Below are 18,114 nucleotides of genomic sequence, written 5' to 3' on the forward strand. Positions count from 1 at the left end.
CATTGATATTTTGGAGTTTATTTTTATAGCGTGTGTGGCTGCATTAGCTAATGCAAATGGCTTTAAATAAGAAAAATCTTCTTAATGGAATAAGAACCCCAGTGAAGTTTTGCAGCTCAAGGATATTGTCAATAACCTGGAAGACTATCATTCTTCCACCATTTTCAGTGCATTGCCTCCTTTGTGCTTGTGTTTATTGTTACATGGCCACAAAGTGGTTGCCATAACCTCAGACACTATGATTATATAGAGGGGAAGATGTGGAAAGGGTAAGGTGTGGAGGGAAGGTGACTGGGGCTACAAGAAGACCTTTATCCATATTACTTTATCTTTCAGTCAATGAAAGAAATCTTTACCAGAATTCCCCTATGTTGTGGACTGAATACTTGTATCCCTCCAAAGAAATCACATGTTGAAACCCTATCCTCTGAGGTGATGGTATTTAGAGTTGCAGCCTCTGGGGGGGGGGGGTGATTAGGTTTAGAGGAGGTCATGAGAATATGGCCCTCGTGATGGGATTAGTGTCCTTCCAAAAGAGGAAGATCCTTCAGAGCTCTTTTTCTCTGCCGTGTTAGAACACATAGAGAAAACAGCCATCTGCAAGCCAGGAAGAGAAATTTCACCAGGAACCAAATCTGCTGGCATCTTAATCTTGGACTTCCCAGGCTCCAGAACTGTGAGAAATAAATGTCTATTTAAGTCACTCAATCTATGGTACTTTGTTATAGTAGCCTGAGCAAACTAACACACTTCACTCTATATTTACTGTCTTCATCCAGCACTATGGTGACATCTCCATTCCTCCTATTCATAATCAGTCGGAGGAAATGTGGACGCTGTAGATACTTTGCAGAATTGGTTCAGGTACCCAGATATTTTGATTAGCCCACCATATCAATGATATCATGTTAATCAGTCAAGAATAACAAGATGTTATAAATGTGTTGGGGGCCTCGAAAAGATACATATGCTCCAGAAAATAGAAAATAAAAACCTATTAAGATTTAGGAGCCAGCCACATCAGTGATATTTTTAGGAATCCAATGGTCTGGGGCACACTGAAACAATATAACAAAATTAAAAGACAAAGCTATCACACCACTTTGGATTTGAGAGACAGCATCTATCACACTTGGGGATATTTCTTTGATCAGTTAACTGGGTAACAGCAAAGTCTGCCAGTTTTCACCAGAAATGAGAACATAAAATGATAGTTCTGTAGCAGATCCGGAATGCAGGTGCTTATACTACTTGGAGCATATGACCCACCAGATTCTTCACTATTACATATATCAGTGACGGGAAATGATGCGGTGTGGTGTTTACTGTAGCTCTAATAAAAGAACCACAATATGACCCCAAGGGTTCTGGTATAAGATTTTACTACCTGCAGTGGAGAATTGCACTCTATTCAAAAAACATTTCCCAGAAGATATGGGTCAGCTGACCATGAGATATCCAAGTGATCATTCAGCCAGAGCTTTCCATCATTAACTGATTTCCAAGAGGCCCAAAAAGTACTAAGATGGGATGAGCCCAAAGTAAATTAATCATAAGATGGAAAGGTACATTTGGACAGAGCAAGAGCAGGGACAGAAGGCACAGGTAAGATGCAGAAGAGAGTAGCTTAGACCTCATGTCATCCATCACTATTATACCCTTATTTCTCCCTGAGCTCATACATGTGGCTCACAAAGACACACAGAGGACCATTACGACTAGCTAACAGATGAGAAAATGACTGAGTTCTGCTATAGGTGGTTGGCTGATTATGAGAGTGCAAACTAAAAAATGACCCTGAATAACAGTTATATTGAGTAAATCTTCCCAGACTTTCCCAAACAGAGCTTCAGGTGGTGCATCTGGTTTTCTACCTGGTGTGTTAACAGAAAAGGTGTCAAGGTAAGAATATATATGGAATCATAGGCTAGAGTGAATGGCCTAATTGATTAGGAGTCTGGAAGGAGGGAGATTTAATGATGGAGATAAAGGCAGTATATGAGAAATAGGTATGTGGATGGATCTATGGGGGTAGTCACAAAGCGTGAACACATTTTTGTCATAGGTGAACACTCAGCAGAGTATCCAATATAGAAGAGGCATTTATAAACCAACTTGAAGTGAGCCAGTTCATGTGAGCTAGGTTTTCTCATCTGCCATCTCAGTGTTAGTGCAATGTGCAAATAAATAGAGCCGCCATGGTAACAGGGAGGGAATCTATGCATAAATCCAATAGTATGGGTTCACACTCACCCAGTTTAATTGAGTTACTGCCACTTTTAAATGCCTAACCTGCTAACAACAGAAACTAGTGGTGTACCTCTAATATGGAACCACCCTGTGAAGTGACCAAAGAGCTACTTGGTAGTGCATTGATTGCATTAGATCCCTTTTACCCAGGAAGGAGAAGAAATTCATCTTGAATAGAACTGCCCATATACCAAAGAGTGGATTTGCCTTTTCTGCCCACAAGGCCTTATCAGCTCCATTATACAATGGACTAAAGAGTGTTTGATATTATCAACGTGGATTTCAAATAGCATCATATTGAGCTAAGTAATCCACACTTTAACAAAGGAGATAACTGTGGGATTCACAGACTCCATCACATACCACAGCACTCCGAATTTTCTAGCCTTATAGAGCAACAGGAGACTTATAAAGGCAAAGTTGAGACTCCAGCTTGGGTATGACAGACTGAGAGGATGGGGCTCCATCCTCCAGTGGATAAAATATGCACTGTGCATCAATGACCATTATGTATAACTGTGTCCTCAACAGATATAATATACGATATAGGAACAATGGGATGGCTTCACTTACCATTACTCCCAGGGACCCACTTAGGGAATTTGTGCTTCCACAAATTTTGATTCCATAACTTTAAAGACCCAGATTGCAAAGAGTCACAAAAGCCTCATTAAACTTTAAGCTATAGCTGATACCAAGTCACTTTGCACTTTTTATACTGATACACCAGCAGATAAATAAAGAAATTATCCTGGGAGGACAGTTTACCTTGATCATCAGGAGAATATAAGGCTACTGTGGCATGTTGGGGGCAGGGAAAAATTTGCATGGTCCCCACATGATGTATCTGATGATTTACCAGGCATCTCTTTGTATTCTCTTGCCAATTTTTTATGGCAACTGGATAGTGCAACAGACAAAGCCTGAGAAGCATATAGTAAATAAGCTCAAACTCCTCTGGCATAATGTTCATCAACACCCAGTCTGTAAGACACCTAGATTAGCAGTGACATTAACTAAAAGGGAGGGGAACAATGAGCCTAATCTATGGCTTTGGACTAGCTGTAGGATATGCACTATAGCTCATTCCATTTATCATTTGTGTGTTTCCCCAGGAATTTTGAGGAGCTGGTCCCAGAATGTCATGTATGAAGCACAAGGATCCGAGTAATAGAGGAAGTGGAATGCAGTGGGTGCTCTTATACACCATCATTTCTCTCCACAGCACTGAAACTCTTATTCCCCTAGCTTCTGGGAGTATTTTTGGCGGACAGCTCTCAGCCAGGACCTTCCTCTGGGACTTACCCTCAGCCAATGAGAGCTGATATACTCACAATTATGCCCCTACCCCCTTTTCAATGCTTGACTGATGAAGAGGTATAAATGTTTGTCTCCTGTGCAGCAAGTTGGGATAATTCTTTATCAACATCCCAGCACCAGAGTTAGTGGGAAAGATGGATCTGCTGAGGCCTTAATTCTGACTGCATGCTTCTGCCCAGTTGGGTTTCCTTCACTCCTCCATGGGTGTTAAATCCAAGGACATTGACTAGTAAACTTCCTGCATGCACATCTCTGTCCCATAGTCTAATTTCTGGAGAGTCCTACCTAAAACAGTGGTGAAAAGTGGTCTCTCCACAAATGTGGTGTTTGAACTGAGACCTGAGTGACAAGAAGAATTCAGCCATAAGAACTATCTAAAAAAAATCCAAAACCCCAAATCCCAAAACCAAAACCAAACCAAGCAAAACATTTCTAGGTAACAGAATAAACCTTATTTGTTATATAGAATCATTGTCCCACTCAGGGTAACCTAATCATACCTCTATTTCCTAACTAAGGAAAGTCAAATATGATTTCCAAGTTTTGGAGCCTTATTACACCTTAAAAGTTATACCCTTCTGAATTTTGAGCAAGAATTGTATATTTCATTAATGCTATATCTTAATCAATTATAGGCAGAAAGCAAGGTGGTATTTTTATTATTTAGAGATTTCAGGTCATGTGTATTGAGGGATTAATGCATTACATGTTCATGATATAGTTTGTTAACTAGACAATAGTGGTCATTATCTAAAGAAATTCTTCATTAGCGAGATTTCAGTGATCTAAGAGTACTTAAATGAGAATCAATATTTCTAATCTTTTGCAAAGCATTCTAGCAAAGATCTTCACATTAGAATTCAATACAGATACACATCTGAAGTATCTATATTTAAAAAATTTGATCCTTATCTAGGATCAGTGACAATCTTTAACATGAAGTTAGGGGAATATTTATTAAGTAGAAAAGATTTTTTGAGGGTTTTTGCTAGCCAGACTGCCAACAGTCTTATTATTATTATCACCCTTAATTCTATAAATAATTTGTCCAATATCCAGGGTCTTGATAATGCGGCCAATTGGAATGTCAGCCACATAGTTACATAGCTGTCTCAGTTCAATCTCTACCACACTGGGCTATCTCATTACTATTAAAGTGGTTAGTTTCACAAGAGTATAATGTCTAGATTAGGCAGGCATTCGGTTTGAGCAAAACCTTTTATTACTATTTAAGAGATGTCACCATGGGAATGACTTTAAATTTGAGAAATAGGTTTAAAATGAACATTCATTGATTTATTTATCTGAAACACAAGTTTCAGAGAAATATAAACTAGATACTATCATATCTGAAATAAGCATTGCTACAAATATAGAATGAATTTGCTAGCAATGTTTCTTAGAGAAACTGACATTAATACATACAGGTATACATACATGCATAGATATGCATATTATATACTAAACTTATTAAGCTTTTTACTCTGGTAGTCTTCATTCTTTTTGCCCAGTTATCTCTAATCCACTTCCTGTCTTCCTTATCCCCATTCTCCACATAGGTATTTATTTTTCATTCTATCCTATTCACCAACCAGGAAACTCTTCACATGTTTGTATAATATGTATCTGCACAATGTATCTAAATGTATCTAAATCTAATCTGAGTTCTACAAACTACAATTTGTGTGATAGCCGCCCCTTTTTATACATAAAGATTTATTAGGACATATCTTACTCATTTTTTATACATTATTTATGACTGCTTTAATCCTACAACAGCAGAGTTGAGTAGATGTGTAAGAAACTATGACCCACGAGCCTAAAATATTACCATCTGGTTGTGTAAGAACAAGTTTGCTGACCCCTGACATTTACACATCCTGTTAGTCATCTTTTGTTGTGTAACTAATCATCCTGAAACTTCAAAGATTAAACCAGCAGTCCTTTATCTGCTTCAGATGCTGAATGTTGGCAGTGTAGGCTGAGTGCATCCAGAGAGTTCTGCCACAGGTCTCCTCTGGGCTCACTCACTCGGTTGCTCAGCAGGGAGTCAGTAGTCCAAGAGGGACTCATTCTTGTCTCTAGTGATTGGGGGTGACTACTGGCCGGGACTTCTCTTACTTGGTCTCTTATCCTTTAGAAGGCTAGCATCAATTTTTTTTTTCCCCTCAAGGTTCTATTAGGGAAGCATTTTAAGAAAACAAAAGCACAACCTGGAAGATAGCTTAGAGTCGTATGTTTGGAATATCACATCCATCAAATTATAATGGTCCAATAAAGCCATGAGACAAACCAAATTTCAAGGGGTTGTAAAAATTGACAATTTCATACTGGAAACATTTAAAAAATCACATTTTAAAAGCTTATCATATAGAAATTGAATGATTTATTACCTCTTGTTTTCTTTTTTCTTTTCTCTCTCTCTCTCTCTCTCTCTCTCTCTCTCTCTTTTTTTTTTTTTTTTGCAATATACCATTCTCATACAGATTACATTGATAGCATATTATTCGGTAATTTCAGGAAATGAAATGTTCCTTATAGAAATGCTTTCCAGGAAAGGACTTCAAAAACAAATCTATGAAAACTTGGAAATATTCATGATAGAACACTTTCAGTACTCTGGTATTTTATACTATCTTCCTGCAGAGAACATGTTGAATTTAACTTAACCTATATTCATGAAAAAATTCAAAAATTCAAAAAATTCACAGTTGTCATTCTTTAGTGTCATTTATATATATAGGCCTCTAATATAGCAGTGGCCCCAGTGGGGTTATTGATGGGTATGATTGTATGGAACAGTTGCCCCTAAACCAAGCGCTTAAATAGCTCTTTTTAAATTCTATGATTGTTTAGCAATATCCTCAGATCTTATTCTCTTGTTCTAATTTTATGTTTCCAGGCATTGGGTGTAAAATTACATTTAAAATATGTTAGGATTGCATCTAAAGCAAAAATATATAGTTTTAAAATTTTTTTTTAATGTTTATTTATTTTTGAGAAAGAGAGACACAGCATGAGCAGGGGAAGGGCAGAGAAAGAGAGGGAGACACAGAATCCAAAGCAGGCTCCAGGCTCTGACCTGTCAGCCCAGAGACCGATTTGGGCTTGAACCCACAAGCCATGAGATCATGACTTGAGCCGAAGTCAGATGCTCAACCTATTGAGCCACCCAGGCACTTCCAAAATATGTAGTTTTTCACTGAAGCCCTCCCCAAACAGTCTGCAGTTTTAATGCAACTTACTTTGATTAAGTCACTAAAAATTCTCAGGACATTTTTTTTTTCAGGTTCAGTGGCCAGGTGTGAAACTGATGTCTCTCTAACAAGGAGCCTGGAAGACATTGGAAGAAACCCAAAACTTTGTAAGTGCTGTGACCTGTATGTCTATGGCCCCTCCTCACTACACACAAAAAATTCATATGTTGAAATCCTAATGCTCAATGTGATGATATCAGGAGGTAGGGCCTTTGGGAAGTGATTAGGTCATTGGGGTAGACCCCTTATGAATGGGATTAGTGCTCTTATAAAAGAAACGCCTTGCACCGTGTGAGGACACAGCAAAAAGTCAACAGTCTCCAACCCAGGAGAGGGCATTCAGCAGAACCTGACTGTGCTAGCACCCAGATCTTAGACTTCCAGCTTCCAGAATGGTGAGAAATAAATTTCTGTTCCGAGCCACCTAGTCTGTGGCATTTTCTAACAATCAATCCAGACTAAGAAAATACATATTAGTGATGAACTGGAAATTGCACTCTCTTTACACACACATACATACATTACATTTTATGTAATAAAATCTTGTTTATCAAGTGACCCCTAATCTTTACATACTAGTATTGGTGAAGTCTTTTAGCAAAAGGTCTGCAAAACCAGGATTTCACTTTGGCCTTCACGTGTTTGTGTGATATTTATGGCATCCAAAATTGTGTCATTAGCTAGTTGCCAATATATTAAGATTTGCAGATTTCACATAAGAAAGCTAGATGTCTGACTCATCTAACGTTAGCAGATCTGACAATGATGGCATTGCTTTCCCACCTGATAATCATCCAGAAAAGCCGGAAGATTGCTGACGCATTTGACCAAACAACATTCTCTGGTTCACTGCTTTTTCCGACAACCCACGTCCTCTCCTTCTGGTTGCCCATCCAATCCATGTGGCATTTGAGTCTGAGAGCCTGGTTTTATACTAACCTTTCCTTGGATCTGCATTTTTTCCTCACTAAACTGGGTTTATTTACTCATATCAGTGCCCTGGGAATTCACATCTGGTGGGGCTCCTCTGACTCTTTCTGTACGTAGTTAAGATTAATTCTTAAAACACCAGCCTTTGTGCTGGTGTTGATTTCCTGTTTCTCTGACTTACTGTGGTCTGTTTGCTCCTTTGCACCTGTACATTGCATTGCATCATGCTGCTGAAAAAGAGAGATTTTTCTCAGTTTATGTAGGCAAGCAATTTTTGATTGTGTGTGTGTGTGTGTGTGTGTGTGTTACTTTGATCCATATTTTAATTTCTGCTGGGTTTAGTTTCCCATGTATACTGGGTACAGTTACTTATGACATTAAAGTTTTCTCCAGCAGGAAGCTCAGTCTTTGAAACTGGTACATTAGTAGGAATAAAAGTCTGAAGTTTTCTTCTCCTTTAAGGAGTACTTATACCTTCATGGAAAGGACAATTTACTACTTACTCACAAAAGTTTTCGCATTTTAATGATTGCTTGCCCACGAATCATACTCACTAATGGGACCTCACCTTAACAAATTCATGCAGATGGCCTGTTCAGACTTTTAAACCCCAGTGAATCTTCTCTGCTTACTTTCTTTCTCCATCTAGCAGTCATCCCACAGTTCTAAATTCTCATCATACTCCTAGGAATGAATGGAAATATAATATAACATTAAAAATTATAATTAGGGGTGCCTGGGTGGCTCAGTCAGTTGAACATCTGACTCTTGATTTTGGCTCAGGTCCTTATCCCAGGGTACTGTGATGAAGGCCACAAATGGCTCCCGGTGGAGAGAGAGTCTCCATCTGCCCCTTCCCCCAACTCGTGCTCTCTCTCTCTCTCTAAGATAATAATAATAGTAATGAATGTAATGTCTCCTGAGAATGACTAAAATTCCCTCCCTTGCCCACTACCACCATATTATTATGGAAAAATGGTTTTTTAGGGTTGCATGCAATTCTTTAGGAACGCTTACCTCTTGTGGGTCAGGAGTTGCTTTGTAAGTCTAGGTGGTTTTGTGGTTAGAACAGTGCAGAATAAAAGCAAATGTGATTGAGTTTTTAAATTACAATTACTCTGACAGTTATACTTAATATTTGGCTTAATAAGCCTTAGAAAATCAAATGTACTAGAAAGACATGACCCAGAAATGATGTACATATCATGTCAGAGGGTCCCAAATTTTCTTGGTTCACAGCATGCTTAGTGACATAGTAATATTTTTAAGAAGTAATGATTGTTGGGGAGCCTGGGTGGCTCAGTCGGTTAAGCGTCTGCCTTTGGCTCAGGTCATGGTCTCCCAGTTTGTGGGTTTGAGCCCCAATTTGTGCTCTGTGTTGACAGCTCAGAGCCTGGACCCTGCTTCGGATTCTGTGTCTCCCTCTCTCTGCCCCTCCCCCTATTCACTCTCTGTCTTTCTTTTTCTCAAAAATAAATAAACATAAACAATACAAAATAAATGAAAGAAGTAATGATTGTCTATGTCCTAACAACCTGTTGAGCATTGTGCCACTTCTCAGGACTTGGAACTGGATTACACGGTACCCATCATTTCCTGTTTCACCTTGATTTTCACGTGGTACCTGCTGTTTGTCAAAGCAACTGCCAAAAAGCCAGTTTCTAAAAGATAGGACATGGTTAAAAGGAACGAGCTGAAACTGAACTATATGTACCTCCCACTTTTTGCAAGTTCACGTTATGGCACTTTGCTTTCATGAAAGACCTATACTACTACCTGTTTTCTCTAACCAAAATAAATCTAAAAAGGATTTTCATATATATATATACATATATATATATACATATATATGTATATATATGTATGTATATGTATATACATATATATATACACATATATATACATATATATATGTATATATATAAAGTGAAAAGCAAGAATAGTGTTCATCGTTTGGTTTGTAGGGAGCTGCTATAGACACAGTGGGCACTTGAGCCACAAGTGAGGCCCCGCCAAGCTCTTCCCCTGGGTCTACACCGAGCATCTCGGCACTAAGCCGTCATAGCTTCGAATGACGTGTCTCAACATCTGAGAGATTTTATTTATTTTGTACATTCGTTAGCAAGATATTAGCATCTGCTAATGATGTTTGGTATCAGAAAAGCCTAACAGAGGTTACTTTTTGGTTCTGGGAACACTCATATATTTTGTCCACATAAATCAGTGGTAACTGCTGCTTTGCTTTATGCCATTTTGGCTGATGAATGATTTCATAGGCTTGGCCAACTTTTGGATAGTGAGGGAAACCTGTATGTCCGTATAAAAGTTTGTACAGTGTCTGACAAATGTCTCTGTAAGTTCACTGTGGCTCCCTAGGGCACTTTGACATATAGTTTGGGAACTATGGGTCTAGGGTTGAAATAATATGTTCACATATTAAATCATTATACATTAATATGTTTATATATGTTTACATCTGTGTACCTTGGGTGGTTTAGTGAGTAATTTTGCACTTTAGCTATTTAACTTATAGAAAGTTTGTGGCTTCCTGGCATTTCAAAGATAAATAGCTCATCAGCAATCGTTAGGTAAAGTCTCTTCACTTGACCCACGAAAAAGCTAAGGCTCAGAACATTTAAGGGCTTTGCCCATCTCATAGTTTTTCAAAGTTTATTATTATGCCACTTGAAGGTACTATATGTAAGATACCTTACAGTTTGGAAAATGTCATGTGACTCCTTTTATAATGCAACATTAATGAACCACAGTCTAATCTCATTTAAAACACAGAAATAAGTTGATTACAGTTAATTTCCATTGCTCACATATGTTTTATTGCACATGTTGTTCAGTTAGAAATGCAGAATTCCTATTGGCAAAGAGTAGCAGTTTCCTGAACAGACCTCACTTGTGTTTAACATTTCCCAGTGCTAGATACTCTTGTGTCGGAAGTCAGACCTCAAGGACAATGGCCTGTCATGCCTATAGAGCAAGTAGCAGCTCCTACTCCAAGTAACTCACCCACCCTCACATTGTTTCCAAAGTCCATTTGCCTGTGAACTTCCTCCTACTGCCAGGAAGGATATGTTCCTTTTATCTAAATCCATCCCTTTTCTAAGGAGCACTTTAAATTCCATTGATTTTTCTTTCCTCCGATGATGTCATTCTCAGTAGCATCTCCACACTTATTTAAGCCCTATTATCCACATCACCCACAGAGCTCCCAGAATTTGCTAACTTATGTGTGACAGAAAGGCACAATTAAACAATTCATTTCAATTGTTTGCTTTAAATTCACAGGAAATTGATTTCAATCCATCACCTGATTACCATTTTGTCCATAAATTTGCATCATGAAGGACCAAATCTACAGAAATATTTAGGTCACTTACGTGAACAAAATCTTCAGATTTATTGCATAGGGATCTACTTCAGAGGTCAGTAAACTACAGCCCAAGAACCAAGTGTGCCTTCTGACTGTGTTTGTATGGCTTGTGAGATAAGAAGTGTTTTTATGATTTTAAATGGTTACATTTTAAATAGGTATATAGGTACCACACAATAGCCTCAATTTTTCTTTTTGATACTCTAAGTTTAAAATACTTGCTATCTGGTCCTTTCCAGAAAATGCTTGCAAAACTTCGGTATACTTATTTCTGTGTCCATTTTCATGCTGTTTGTCACCGTTAGCTAAGTATAACTAGTTAAGAAAAAATAATTGCTTACATAATTCAACTACACTTGAATTCCAATAGTCAAATTTTGTTAACCTCAATAAATACTCATAGAACTTCTATTTCAAAATAAGTATTGTGCTAGGTCTAGGGGATGTAAAATTGAATAAGACAGGAAGCTTACAATTCAATAAAACCTTCCCATTTTACTCAAAGACTATCTCCTTTACATCTCATTCTGTGTATTACAGTTGAAGTAGTTTACCACCTGTTGTAAATTACAGTCTTGAGGATTGCCTTTTGAATCTTATGATCAATGAGAAAGTTTGCTGGAGGTGGGAAAATAATTTTTCTTTCTCCCAAGACATATACCCAGTCTAGATATTTGACTCCTTTTATCATTTTCAGTCAATTCACACTAGAAATTGAATAACAGCCACAAAGCTTTTGTTGCAGTAAAGCATAACCATAAAGGTCAGCTGCTGTCATATGAATAGAATAAACCTATTTAAATGACATGTACTTGATTTTAATTGGCACATCACTATGTTAAAGTAAGTGTTTAAACTTAAAATATGAATGTTTTTTTCTTTTCATTTTCAGAAACATGAACTCCATCATTCACAATTTACTTTTTTAAAAAATTGTTTTAATCTTTATTTATTTTTGAGAGAGAGAGAGAGAGAGAGAGAGAGACAGCGTGAGCAGGGGAGGGCCAGAGAGAGAAGGAGACACAGATTCTGAAGCAGGCTCCAGGCTCTGAGCTGTCAGTGCAGAGCCTGACGTGGGGCTCCAACCCATGAACTGAAAGATCATGACCCGAGCAGAAGTCGGACACTTAACCGATTGAGCCACCCAGGTGCCCCCACAATTTACTTCTCAATACTTCAGAGTTACATGACACCCCTAAAAAAATCCAAGAGTAGTAAGTCTCAAAGTCTTCCACTCAGTTTTAAAAGAAAATACACTGTAACATATGTCACATTTTTATCCCTAAATTATCCATTCAGTTTCATAAAATATCTTTGAAAATGTATGTTTCATGAACACAAAGCAGAATTTCTCCATTGTTAGAAAATTAAAGATAAAAAAGATCTATTTGAAGTAGTTCACAAGTGTGTCCACACAGAGCCAAGATACACTCTCATAAATGCCAAGAAATTCACTTAATAGAACAAAGAACATATTAAGTGACATATTATGCATTTCCCTAAAGTTTACACTCCTTTAGAATTCAAGTTTTTAAATATAATTAATGTCCCAGCACTCATGGATCAAAAGAATCCCGGTTTCAGCCTTGTCTTTTACCCAGAAAGGCTGCTCTGCTTATATTCCAGGGGCTGCTTTCACTGATTCACTCAACAAATATTTATTAGGTGTATACTGTTTCCTAGACAGTATGTGACATGAAAGTATCGCTATTTCTCCAAATTTGGTTTCCCTCCAAAGCAAACTAAATAAACTTTGTATAAATATCCATTTTAAAGTCTGGATTAAGCATAAAAGGTTTCATTTTCAATGTTAACTGTCTTTTACAAATGGCAAATAATCGTATAAAGGATAGTGTAGTCCTTCAGTATGGTATAGTCTTTTTTCAAAGTGTTAATTAGTATTATTGTTGTTGTTGTTGAATTATTATTATTATTATTATTAAGAGAGAGAGAGTGTGTGCACCCTCGTGTAAGCAGAGGAGGAGCAGAGAGAGGGAGAAAGAGAATCCCAAGCAGGGTCTGCGCTCACGTTGCACAGGCACACAGGGCTCTGTCTCACAAACCCTGAAATCACGACTTGAGCGGAAATCATGAGTCGGATGCCCAATCAACTGAGCCACGTAGGCGCCCGATTATGATTTTTTAATTGCCTTGGACTGAATGTAAGAAAACCATGCCTGCAAGTTAAACCGGGTGCACAAGTTTTGTTTCCCATTTTGAGGGCTCTTCTGGAAGTGTGATGGAAAGAAATTCTCCAGCAGCTTTATTAAAAAGCCACACAGTATGGCTGCCCTCTCTGTATTCCGTGAACGCCAAAGGCTTCCTTCCTCCAGTTCTTTGTCTTCTTCTAGGTCTGCTTTTCTTGGGGTGGGTGAGTTGGTTTGTTGTCCAGCTCCAGAATTTTTTTTCTGTTGGACAGTTCTGTAGTAAACTCTTGCTTCTTTTTCATTTTATATTTAAATCTTCTTCTTATTTCATTTTTTTTAGGGAGAGTGCAAGCATGGGAGGGGCAGAGAGAGGGAAAGAGAGAATCCCAAGCAGGCTCTGTGCTGTCAGTGCAGAGGCTGATGCAGGCCCTCATCTTATCACCAGGAGATCCTGTCGTGAGCCTGTATCAAGAATCAGAAGCCTGACTGAGTCACCCAGGAGCTCTAGTATATTCTTTGTATTAGGATATTATATAACTCATTGTGGAGATTTACAGTCTTGTTTTGGGATCTGTGATGCATACATACCATTACGTATATGTGACAGCCTGCGTTAGCTGATTCAAATGGAACCCCCGGATTTCTGCTGTTCTATGTACCTCTAGCTCTCTGTGTAGTCCATCAGTAATGGTTTCCACAGTTCTACCTCTTCTCCAAGGTGGGTTTTTATTTATCTTGGTTTGTTTCATTGAATTCCAGCTAGACTGTTACCTTACCTCGACTATTTTTCCTGATCTTTAGATTCTAGCCTTTTTACCTTAATGGGTGATGAAAACACCCTGAGGCAATGCAGAGCCAGGTAACTTCTCCTGAAGGAAAGATAGTTTCAACAACTACAACTGTATTTCAGGTTCACAGTCTCAGCTTTGAATTTTTTTTTTTTTTTTACTGTCTATATACTTGCCTAAAAGTCGATTAAGTAATCAACTTTTTTTTTAGTAACGATGATATAATACAGTTACATAGCACTTCATCAAGTTATAAAACACTTTTACATCCATTATTCTATTTGATTTTCTTTAAAGTGAAAAGTAATCCAATATTGTTATTGTTATTACCATTTTTCCATTGGACAATATGAGGTCCAGTGCCCCCCACTGCATTTTCTACTATTACACAGCTAGTACATGCTAGAATTAAACTTAGACTTTTTTTTTTTTTAGGTTTAGAGAGGAGAGAGCATGTGTGCACATGAGTGGGGGAGGGGATAGAGGGAGAGAAAGAGAGAGAGAGAGGAGAGGAGAGAGAGAGAGAGAGAGAGAGAGAGAGAGAGAGAGAGAGAATCATAAGTAGACTCCACGCCCAGTGCAGAAGCCAAGGCAGGGCTCGATCCTTGGACCCTAGGATTGTGACTTGATCCAAAATCAAGAATTAGATGCTCAACCAACTGAGCCACCCAGGTATCCCTTAAATCTCCTTATTTCAAGTGCTATGTTATTTTTCTCCATTTTATCATGTCTCTCTCTTTACATTATTTATTGAAATCAAGTACTGAGAACTAAAATGAGCAACAATTGTGTACCAGATAGTGTAGGACATGTAAAGTATACTCGTGAGACCTAAAGACACAGCTAAAGATGGTAAGTGTTCTTCTAACATGAACTGGGACATTAAAAACAAGGGTTAGAAACAGACATACCTTAGTAGAAGAGAAAAAGAAATACTACTTCATGCTGAGAAATCAGGGGAAGAACAAGATGAGATATAAACTAGCTTTATAATACTGGATGGGATGTTTTATGTTAAAAAGAGTGGCAGAACCATTGTGGAAATGAGTAATAAAATGAACAAATTAGTGAGGTGATAATGTATGAATCACATGATAATAGACACAAATTGTTTGGAAAGTGAGTTATTTGGTATTTGGATGGTGTTCAAGAATATAGTCTGGAGTAAAGCAGAGAGAGTCCACCATCTATTAGTATGAGGAAGGAGTACAAATCATTTAAGCTTTCTTGGTTTAGTTTCTTTATTAAAAAACTTATATAAGGGGCACCTGGGTGGCTCAGTCGGTTAAGCATCGGACTCTTGATCTCAGCTCAGGTCTTGATCTCAGGGTCGTGAGTTCAAGCCCCATGTTGGGCTCCACGCTGGCTTGGAACCTACTTAAAAAAAAAAAGTGTGTGTAAAGCAGACAAGTTCCAGGTTGCTGAGGTGATTAAAATGTATGAAAGCCCTTAGCAGACTGTCTGGCATGATGCATGCACTCAACAGTGGTTACTGTTAATGGTAGCATCTCTGGGTAGCTAGATTCAGGATCACTATTTAATGGTGTTGCCTGGAAAGTCCCAGAGCACCATTGTGACTGTTTTCAGTTCATACTAATAACAGGGTGTTTTTCTCAGTTGAATGACAAACAAGCTATGACACCAGACAACAAAAGGCAGAGGCAGGTGGGCTGCATGTACAGTGCTCTCCCTTCTCAGCTGGGAGTATATTCTGAGACCCCCACCCCCACCCCCACCCCCAGTGGATGCCTGAAACTATGCATAGTATTGAACCCTGTATATACTGTGATTTTTCCTTTCCTGTACATACACACCTATGATAAAGTTTAATTTAGAAATTAGGCACAGTAAGAGATGAACAATAACAGTAAAATAGAACAATTATACCAATATACTGTCATATACATATTATACATAATATAGTTATGTGACTGTGGTCTCTCTTTGTCTCTCTCTCAAAATATGTGCTGCCCTGTATTCACCCTTCTTGTGATGATCTGAGAAGATAAAATGCCTAAGTAATGAGGTGAATGACACAGGTACTATGACATTAACATTAGGCTTACTATTGACCTTTTGACAATTCATCAGAAGAAGGATCATCCGCTTCTGAAAGACAGTCTGTGGGAGGAATGAAACTGCAGAGAAAGAAATCACAGATAAGGGGGGACTTCTCCACACTTAGAGAGAAGAGAAACTGAACTCAGCTGTGGGGCAAATAAAAACAAAAGGAAGCCTTTCCCAGAGCAAAGTACAACTACAAACAGGTTTCATTTTTTTTCTTTGTAATTCCTGCCTCTCCAGTACATTGTTCATAAAGATAATTTCAAAGCAAATTGACAGGGCTTCTGATGAAAAATGGCAGAGGTAAGTCATTTTTATTCTACTCCTTCCCTTAAGTCTCACTGAACAAATATAGACAACGGGGGGAGGGGGGCGGGGGAATAGAGGGGACACATTTTTTTTTTCAAAGTGCTAAGAAAGGACCCTAACTGCAAACCTAAAATTAAAAATATCTGTGTCATACACTATAATATGGACCAAAATGGTTATGGCGCCTTAGAGCTGATACTTAGCTCTTCAGACTTTAGGTAACCACAGACTTGGCAATTTCTCTAAAAAGTAAGATGGTCTTGAAAATGTGATTCAAAAATTCTTTGTGGAGAGTGTCGACAGAGTCCAGAAATGTGCATGGCTTGAGGGAGGAAGAGAAAGTGACCCTGTGTAGACCCAAAGGTACAAGGCAGAACAGGAGAGAAACATCTAACGTGGATCCCTGCTGAGGTGTCATTGTATTGTCTTCCTTTCTGCTTCCTAGCTAGGGGAGGTGGTTGGACATAAGAGTGAGAATGGAGGGGGAAGCAGAAATCATCTGATTGCACCATAGGAGTTCACTGTGAGCTGCAGTTTTGCCCTAAAAGCCAAACGCTGAACAGGGAGATGCTCCTAAATCGGAAGTCATAATAGATTTTGTGAGAGGGGGTTTGAAACAACAAACCTGAATGAAATTGTAGTTTGTTCCAAGGCAAGTGCCCCCCCCCCCACCCCAACACATTTTGCTCCACCCTCTATTCTTCAAATAGCTACTCCAGGTAGCTTTCACTACCATGGCTTCCCACTACCTGCTTTGAAATAGGGATAAGAACTGAAAGAAACCAGCATGAGATCCAGGGATTGAAAAATTTAAATATGCATAGAGTTGTGTTCAGAATGTCATTTAATGAATGCCAGTGAAGGTTACCTCTGGGTGAGTAGAATTTTTCTTTGCACTTTTATGTCTTACTTACACTTTTAAAAAATGAGATGTAAACATCAGGCAAGTGGATAAGGAAATGAAACATATTTTACCATGTAATAGTGAAGAAGAGAAAACTAAGTGGTAATAGCTATGGAGCACCACGTAAGAGTCAGGAAAAATTAGAACAATGAAAAAAAGAGGAATGACCCACTGATTCATTTACTGAGCAGTCCCTGTGATGTCCCAGCTCCTGAGCTGGCTGTTGGAATCAGAGATGAAAGGCAAGAGTCACAGGGAACCAAAAGTGCACAGTCTAGTTTAGGAGACAGGCCAGGAAAGAAATGATTTGTTTGGTGAGGTTTTGGTTTTGTTTTAAAACAACAATGGACCCTGTTTCTGAACTTTTAAGTGTTGCCTACTTTCTCAGGTGCTCCTCTGGTGAGGGGACATATAAAGTGAAATGGGGGTACTTAGCCAACACTACGCATGTGCTGGCTCTTGTTTCTTCTGTGTTCCTCTGAGTCTCTTGTTTCTTCTGTGTTCCTCCGATGCAGGAAGCAATGAGGCTGTACAGACTAGTGCAGACAGAAGTACCAGCATAGGGATGGGTGAAGGAAGTGGAAGGAGACAACTGACTGGTGGCTATTATTAAAACTATTATTTATTTTTACTATTATTATTTTATGTGGCTGGCATGGGAGGAAAAATCTTTCCAGAGTGTGATAGAGAAGGCATTTGATAAGGGGTTTTTTTTGGGGGGGGGGGTTGGGGGGGGTGATGGTGGGGTTTGTGGGGTCCA

The 18,114-nt window shown here is 38.6% G+C and overlaps 1 long non-coding RNA gene across 1 annotated transcript in view; it reads left to right on the plus strand.

Moving 5' to 3' along the window:
- Positions 1-16,396, plus strand: part of LOC122241372 — a 29,383-nt gene extending 12,987 nt beyond the window's left edge. The window contains exons 3-5 of the long non-coding RNA XR_006221478.1: positions 6,860-6,934; positions 11,058-11,194; positions 16,083-16,396. This is a non-coding gene — a long non-coding RNA (uncharacterized LOC122241372). The remainder of the gene's footprint in view (positions 1-6,859; positions 6,935-11,057; positions 11,195-16,082) is intronic.
- The last annotated feature ends 1,718 nt before the right edge of the window (positions 16,397-18,114 follow it).

Source organism: Panthera tigris, chromosome C1, assembly GCF_018350195.1.
Source record: "Panthera tigris isolate Pti1 chromosome C1, P.tigris_Pti1_mat1.1, whole genome shotgun sequence".
Classification (NCBI taxonomy): Eukaryota; Metazoa; Chordata; class Mammalia; order Carnivora; family Felidae; genus Panthera; species Panthera tigris.